The sequence below is a fragment of the Centropristis striata genome, chromosome 14, assembly GCF_030273125.1.
Source record: "Centropristis striata isolate RG_2023a ecotype Rhode Island chromosome 14, C.striata_1.0, whole genome shotgun sequence".
NCBI lineage: Eukaryota > Metazoa > Chordata > Actinopteri > Perciformes > Serranidae > Centropristis > Centropristis striata.
Window position 1 is genome coordinate 19,585,884 of NC_081530.1, and position 6,570 is coordinate 19,592,453.

Here is a 6,570-nt window from a genome sequence, read left to right on the forward strand (position 1 = left end):
GTATACGGAACATTTACTTGTGACAGAATATTTTTTTACACTGTAGTATGTGTGCTTTTTTCAGTAAAAGTTAAGACACAAACAAACCAAAAATAAGCACTTTTAGTGGACGTTCATGCAGCATTCCTGCACAATAATGGGCAAAAGTTACAAAAATATTGTCCCAATCAGTCACTTTGACATAACAACATGGTAAAATAAAGTCCAGGTTAAAAAATCCAATAATCTCCCTTTAAAAGAATTGATCCACATATTGTTATAGTGCATGCTGACATGGATACTTTCACCTGTTATACCAACCCTTTAAAAAAAACACCTCTGAATAAAGTATGAAGTTGGTTATTTACATCTGCCGAGAGCACGTACACATGCTGGTAGTATCTGTGAGTGTGTGAGGAAGAGAGACATAGAGGAATAATGAGTGTGTAGCAGCGAGCGAGTAAATCCACAATTTGCTCACGCATTTTAGGGTGTGCAAAGCGTGCTCTGTTTTCCTTCCTCAGGTGCCATTTCATGTTCCTTCATTTGGCATTTCAGCTCCCTGGGAGAGGAGGCATGTTTTAACTTTCTTTTTTTTTGCAGAGCACAACACATGGTGGCTCGCCTTTTTGTATATTTTTAACAAGATATTCATGTCTGCTTGTCACTACGAGTGAAAGTTGCAAACAGAGTGAGGCGGGAGGAGTGTTTTTGAGCTGCCACTGCCAGAAACAGTTATTGATTTACAATGCTGCTGCTGCTCTTTCTCGCTTTTGAGTCTGTTCATGCTGATTTTTTGGGAGGTTGGATATTTTACACTCATATTCATGTGTTATTTTTTTATATCCTCTCTCCTCTTGCTCTCCCTCCCTCCCTCCCTCCCTCCCCACATTTCACTCACGGCAGTTGTCGCTGGTTCAGCTTGACTGCTTCGTTAGGGCTCATCATTTGCATTCAGATTAATTATCTAATTACCGACAAATGTCCGGCGGCCACCCCACACTCCGGCTCGTCAGCTCTCAGCCTGTAATTATTTTAATCATTTACTTTCATCTGGAGCGTTCTTGCCATTCTCCTGTGTTTAGAGGCCATTCTTAATTACCCTGCCAAGACACTCTTTTCATGAGAGGGAGGGGAGGAGAGGGGTTGGTTTGAGGGAGAAGGGAGCAATTGGGTGAGGGAACATGTGTGTGTGTGTGTGTGTGTGTATGTGTGTGTGTGTGTGTGTGTGTGAAGAGAAAGACCAATGGGGACATGATCCAGAGGCTTTGACAGCACAGAGGAAGCTCCCTGCTCTGCTGGATGCTCTTTCCTCTCTCTCTCTTCTTTTTTCTCCCTCTTTCTCACTCTCTACATACACACACACACACACACACACCCTCAACCTCCCCCCACCCCACCCCCCAACCAACTTCCTCATCTCTCCTCTCACCCACCACCCCTCACCCCCTCCCGCCCTCCTCCTCCTCCTCCTCTACGCCCCGCTTCCCCCCGTTATACTTCCTCCCTTTTTCCCTTTATCGCAAGCACACACAGGAATCGCCCGTGGGCTTCAGTGCTCTGACTGCTAATACACTGACACACACTACACACACACACACACACACACATAGAGAGAAACAGGCAGACAAGAGAGAGTCATGCGCCCTGTTTGTGGCACTCATCAGGATGCACACATCTTTCCACTATCTGCCTGGAAAATCTATACTCCTCTCTGCTCTGTCTGTCTGTTTCTGTCTCTTTCTCTGTCTCCCACCATCCGTCTATCAGACCTGCATGGCTGCACACGTGTCTCTCTGCTGCCTGTCTGTCTCTCTCCATCTCCTTTTCCGTCTTATCCCGGTGTTTGGACAGGCCTTCGCGTCAGGCCTGCTGCTTCCTGTCCTCGACGAGAGGGGAGGACGGGTCATCTCTTTGCTCCCCCCCCTCTCCTGTGTGACCGCTCCATAATGATGCTCTCACTCACCCCTAAAGCCTATCGCCCTCCTCTCTCCTCCTCTGACTGCTCTTGTTAAGAAGAGTGAGAATGAGAGAGGGAGAAAGAGAGAGAGAAAGAGAGATACAAGCTCTGTAATTGGGCTCTTGAATATTTAAGTCACTGGGGATGAAAGTTTAATGAAAAGATGATTATCTACCAGTTTATCACACCACTGTTTCATATTTCATTTTCATATCCTCGTTCCGAGCTGTATTGTCCGTTATGGCAGCTGTGGATACAGAGTCTGTGAGCCGGGAAATGCTGAGCAAAAAGGAGGAAGAGATCTAAAGAAGAGAAATGTTCAGGTCATGATACATAGGAGGCACTTTAAGGAGATGAAGATGGGACTTTTGTCAACACTTAGGGTGTTTCAGTGATCTTTATTTCACATATTTTATGGGATTTCATGACATGACCATCAGTTATTTCTTCTAAAAGTAAAGAAGTGCAACCTAGTCTCCTATTGCATTGTCAATTACGATTTGAAGGAAATGTGCTATCTGGATTACTGCTGCACTTTTAAACACTTGGTTAATGTGAGTTTAAACAAAAACATTTGGTTAGGTTTAGGAAAAGATCCTGTCTTGCGTTGTTAATTAACTGTTATGTTATGTACATGAATGAAGCATGTCACGGTCAGTTCATAGTTTTACACGGGACACCAACAGCAGTCTCCTGAGTGACTCAGTTGACCCATCTGTCCACCCAAACCTCCTCTCTAGGCCTACACAGAGCTATGGACCTTGATTAGAAATGTATTCATATGTCTTAAACAAACATAATCTGGGAGAAAATACATTTCCTTCTTTATTTAATTGACAATGCAGTTTTTAGGAGGAAGTCTCAGCCTGAATATTTGTTATCTGGACATCCACTGGCTTCATAGAAACCCCAGAAATATCAGCACTTGCCCCAAATAGCCAATCTGAGATTGGACCAAAAGTGTCTTTAGGTTCTTGTTTTTTGATGTTTTTTATGTCTATTTGGTCACATCACGTGATGAGAAATATCTTCATGATCATGTTGTCATGATACTTGATACCTGTTTGTAGCTGTGGACCGAATTTTAATCCAGACTGTGTAGGCAAAGTCAGTGCAAAAGGGAGAAAGATATCAAGAGGTTAAATGTTAAAGCAGCTTTACAGTGAGACTATGGACCTTTTGTTAAACAGCAGCCACTGTGCCAATAAATGGCAACTACAAGATGAGACATGGCAAAATATACATACAGGGTACATGTAGTGTAACAGTTACACAAGCATAAACCAGATAAAACCAGAGCACTTCTCAGTCTAAAGTTGGCAAACAATAGCTACCATAATCTGCTGGTTCTGCCAGGCCATGTGAGGCTGTCGCAATAAAACCTCTACATATATTGGTGTCTATCAACGCTGTTTTATTGCTCATGAATTCAACTTTTCATTTGTATACAGAAGACTGTGTTGTTTCTTCTTTCAACAGGTACATAGTCTTACTTTAAGGAGGAATTTTGAACACAACTGTTCTATATTTCACACTTTTTTGTGTTAATTAAGGTTGATTTGGTCACACAGACTTTTGGAAACAATTTAAAGTTGTAAATCTTCTTACACGCCCTGCACCACTTTGAGATAATCTCTACTTTTGCATGTTTTCCAGTTATTTATTCAATTAACTTTTCGTTGCTATAAATGTTATTACCCAGCATAAAGGTTTAAAAGGTGTTCTTTAGCTTTTTCCAAACTATCAGGAATAAAATTAATAAAATGTGTTAAAAGTCCTCAAATTGAAACACATGGAGTCTAAAAATACTGGTTCTTAAAAATACTACCCCTACCAGGTTACCAAATTTACAAAAAATAAAATAAATTAAAAAAATACAGAAGGCATGACCTCGCTTCATGACTATGTCCATCAAGATTTGTCTTCTTTTGTTGTTGTTGGTATAAATGTAATCTTTTGTTGCATGCAAAAACACACAGAAGCTACAAATCTCTGTTAAGACATTAATTAAGAGATAAATTCAGTGCCAGTACTACAGATGGTAACTTAACTCTCTGATTTCATCCCATTCTGTCACCTCCACAAACACCCTGAAGACCGTTCAATAAAAAAAAGCACAAGGACACTCTTTCCTTTATTTAATGGTGCGGGATAAACAGACGGCTGTTTGTTATTCATTCTCATTATTCATAATGGTGGCGACATTAATCCCCTTTTTGCTAGAAGATGGTGTGAAAAAGCAGCGTTGTGCTGCACTTTTGCCAAACCCCAGTGGAATAACCGGGACTGCGGAGTTTTGAAGGGGATTATGTTGCGGACCCACACATAGCCTTGGGCCACAGTTTGGAAAAAGGGGGACACAGTTTGGACGACAGAGATTAGAGACCAAGGTATGGTGCAAAAAGACCATTTCAAGCCTACGTGGGTCAACTATCTTCTCCGATAAACAAATTCTGGAGACTATTATTGTGAATGCATGAAAATTAAGATAAGAGGTGATGCGTTTGTAAGAAGCCAACGTGACAAAAGCGTACACAATTTGCATTCTTTGTGTTATTTGATTAATTTTTGGCAAAGTTGCAGGGATAAATTCATGAGCTGCATTATTAAACAGATTCAGACGGCCATATGTTGATGTGTGCGCTTCAAGAATCCAATAACCTGTATGAAAGAAGCCTCTGGGGAGCGAGTCGCAGCTAAAGAGTGTGTTAACCCGGCCTCATGAGTTACTTGGCATTCACTTAGTCGCATAAAACTCGCTCAAAAAATGTGGGATCTGTATCATTCTTGCTTCTTATCAGTTTAATCCACAATTTCACGGCGCTGAGGCGGGGACGACCCGCGCTGCTTGTCGCTTTTGTGGACAGGGTGTCACCGTTTAGCCCTATCTCTGCGGCTTGGAAGTGGGAGGGGGGGGGGACCTGGGGAGACCATCTCTGGGTCACAGAGGGAGGAGGAGGAGGAGCAGGGAGAGAAAAGAAAAAGAGCAAGTTAAATGGAAGTGACAATCTGCAAACATTCCTGCCGGCAGCTGCGTTCTCTGCATTCTCCATAGTTCACCACCCTTCTGCATGGTCACCGGGGCCCCTCCCCGCGACCCCCCGTGCCTGGCACACGCACCTGCCTCTCCCAGCCGCGCTTTCACCGACAGCCAGATAATCTATGGGCGGGTCTGGGCCGGGGCTCCCCTCAATGTGCTCTTGAGAAAACCCCTTATGCGTGAAAAAGCCCCCTTTCTCCGCCTTTTGTCCAACACAGTTTTATGGGACAACATTGGGCATTATGAGGTTTGGGGGATTTTTCACGGGACTCTATAGAAGGGTATAATCCTTTCAGGCACGGGACGAATAAAAAAGTTTTAACCTGCTGTTTTCATATTTATTAGCTGGTTATAGCAGACGAGGCAGCTGAACCATCACACACACCCCTCCTCCTCCTTCAAACACACACACACACACAAGCTTCACGTCCTGGAATCAAACATTGACTAGATGCTGCGTCTTGAGAGGCGCCCTCGTAATGGACCTGATTGCTTTAACTGAATTAGTGAAGAGAGTCAAGTGGGTGACTGACACTGAGGTCATGAAGGCCTTAAATGCTTCTTTGTTTCACTCAACAGGTTGTTACAACACATTATTACAGCTTTTAGTTAATAAAATGTCACTTTTTTGAAGGAGGATTTGACCTGTTTCTGCCTTCTTTGTCAATATAAATGTAAAGTTTCTGGCCATGGTTTTCAATTTAGGCTCAAATTAAGCCAATATAAAGCACAATTAGTGACAAGAACAATTTGATTTTCTAAATTTGTCGTCAATGAGACTGTTAATTATTTAAATTAAATTACTGGGCTCTGCAGGAATGAGCAAAATAATGCAAAAATGATGATGAATTGTAGTTAAATACAACAAGAAATTTAATTAGACAGGTCAATTTCCCTTCTGTGCAATTCATATGGGAATTTTCTCCCTTTTCTTTGAATAGAATAGATCTTTATTGTGATTGGGACTGTTTTGCAGCTAAACAGCAGTGTGCAACATAAAAGTAATAGATAAACAAAATAGTAAAAGTATTCAGCTAAATGAGTAATAGTACGTACAAGTAAATTAAAATGAAAGTAAAATATAAATATAAAGACTAGTGATAAAAATAGATAGTAATTACAGGTTTTTTATTTAGCCTCTTGAGATCATAATATATAATATGTTTTCTTGTGATAAATTATTGTATTAGCAAAAACCAAAACGGCAATAAAGTTCACGAAAAAGAACAGGAATAAAGAAAGAAGAAAAAATCATGACTTGCTCACCATTTCTACACATTAACACAAGCACACTTGTCCATTTTAAGAAGTAAAATGCCGTTTTGTTTTAAATGATTTGATATAAAAGTCCATACGTGGGTTTTTTTGTAGTTCACAATGAAGAAAAGGGCCAAAAACTTTTAAAAAATTATAAAAAGACACATTTTCTATACATTAAAACACCCACATTTTTCCATTTTGACCATTAAAATGTCGATGGATTTTTGTTAAAAATGATTTGATATATAACTCGTGCGTGTATGAGTTAAAAAAAACCTTGAGCAGATTACAAATCACACAATTTCTATAGCCTACACTAAAACCCTCATGT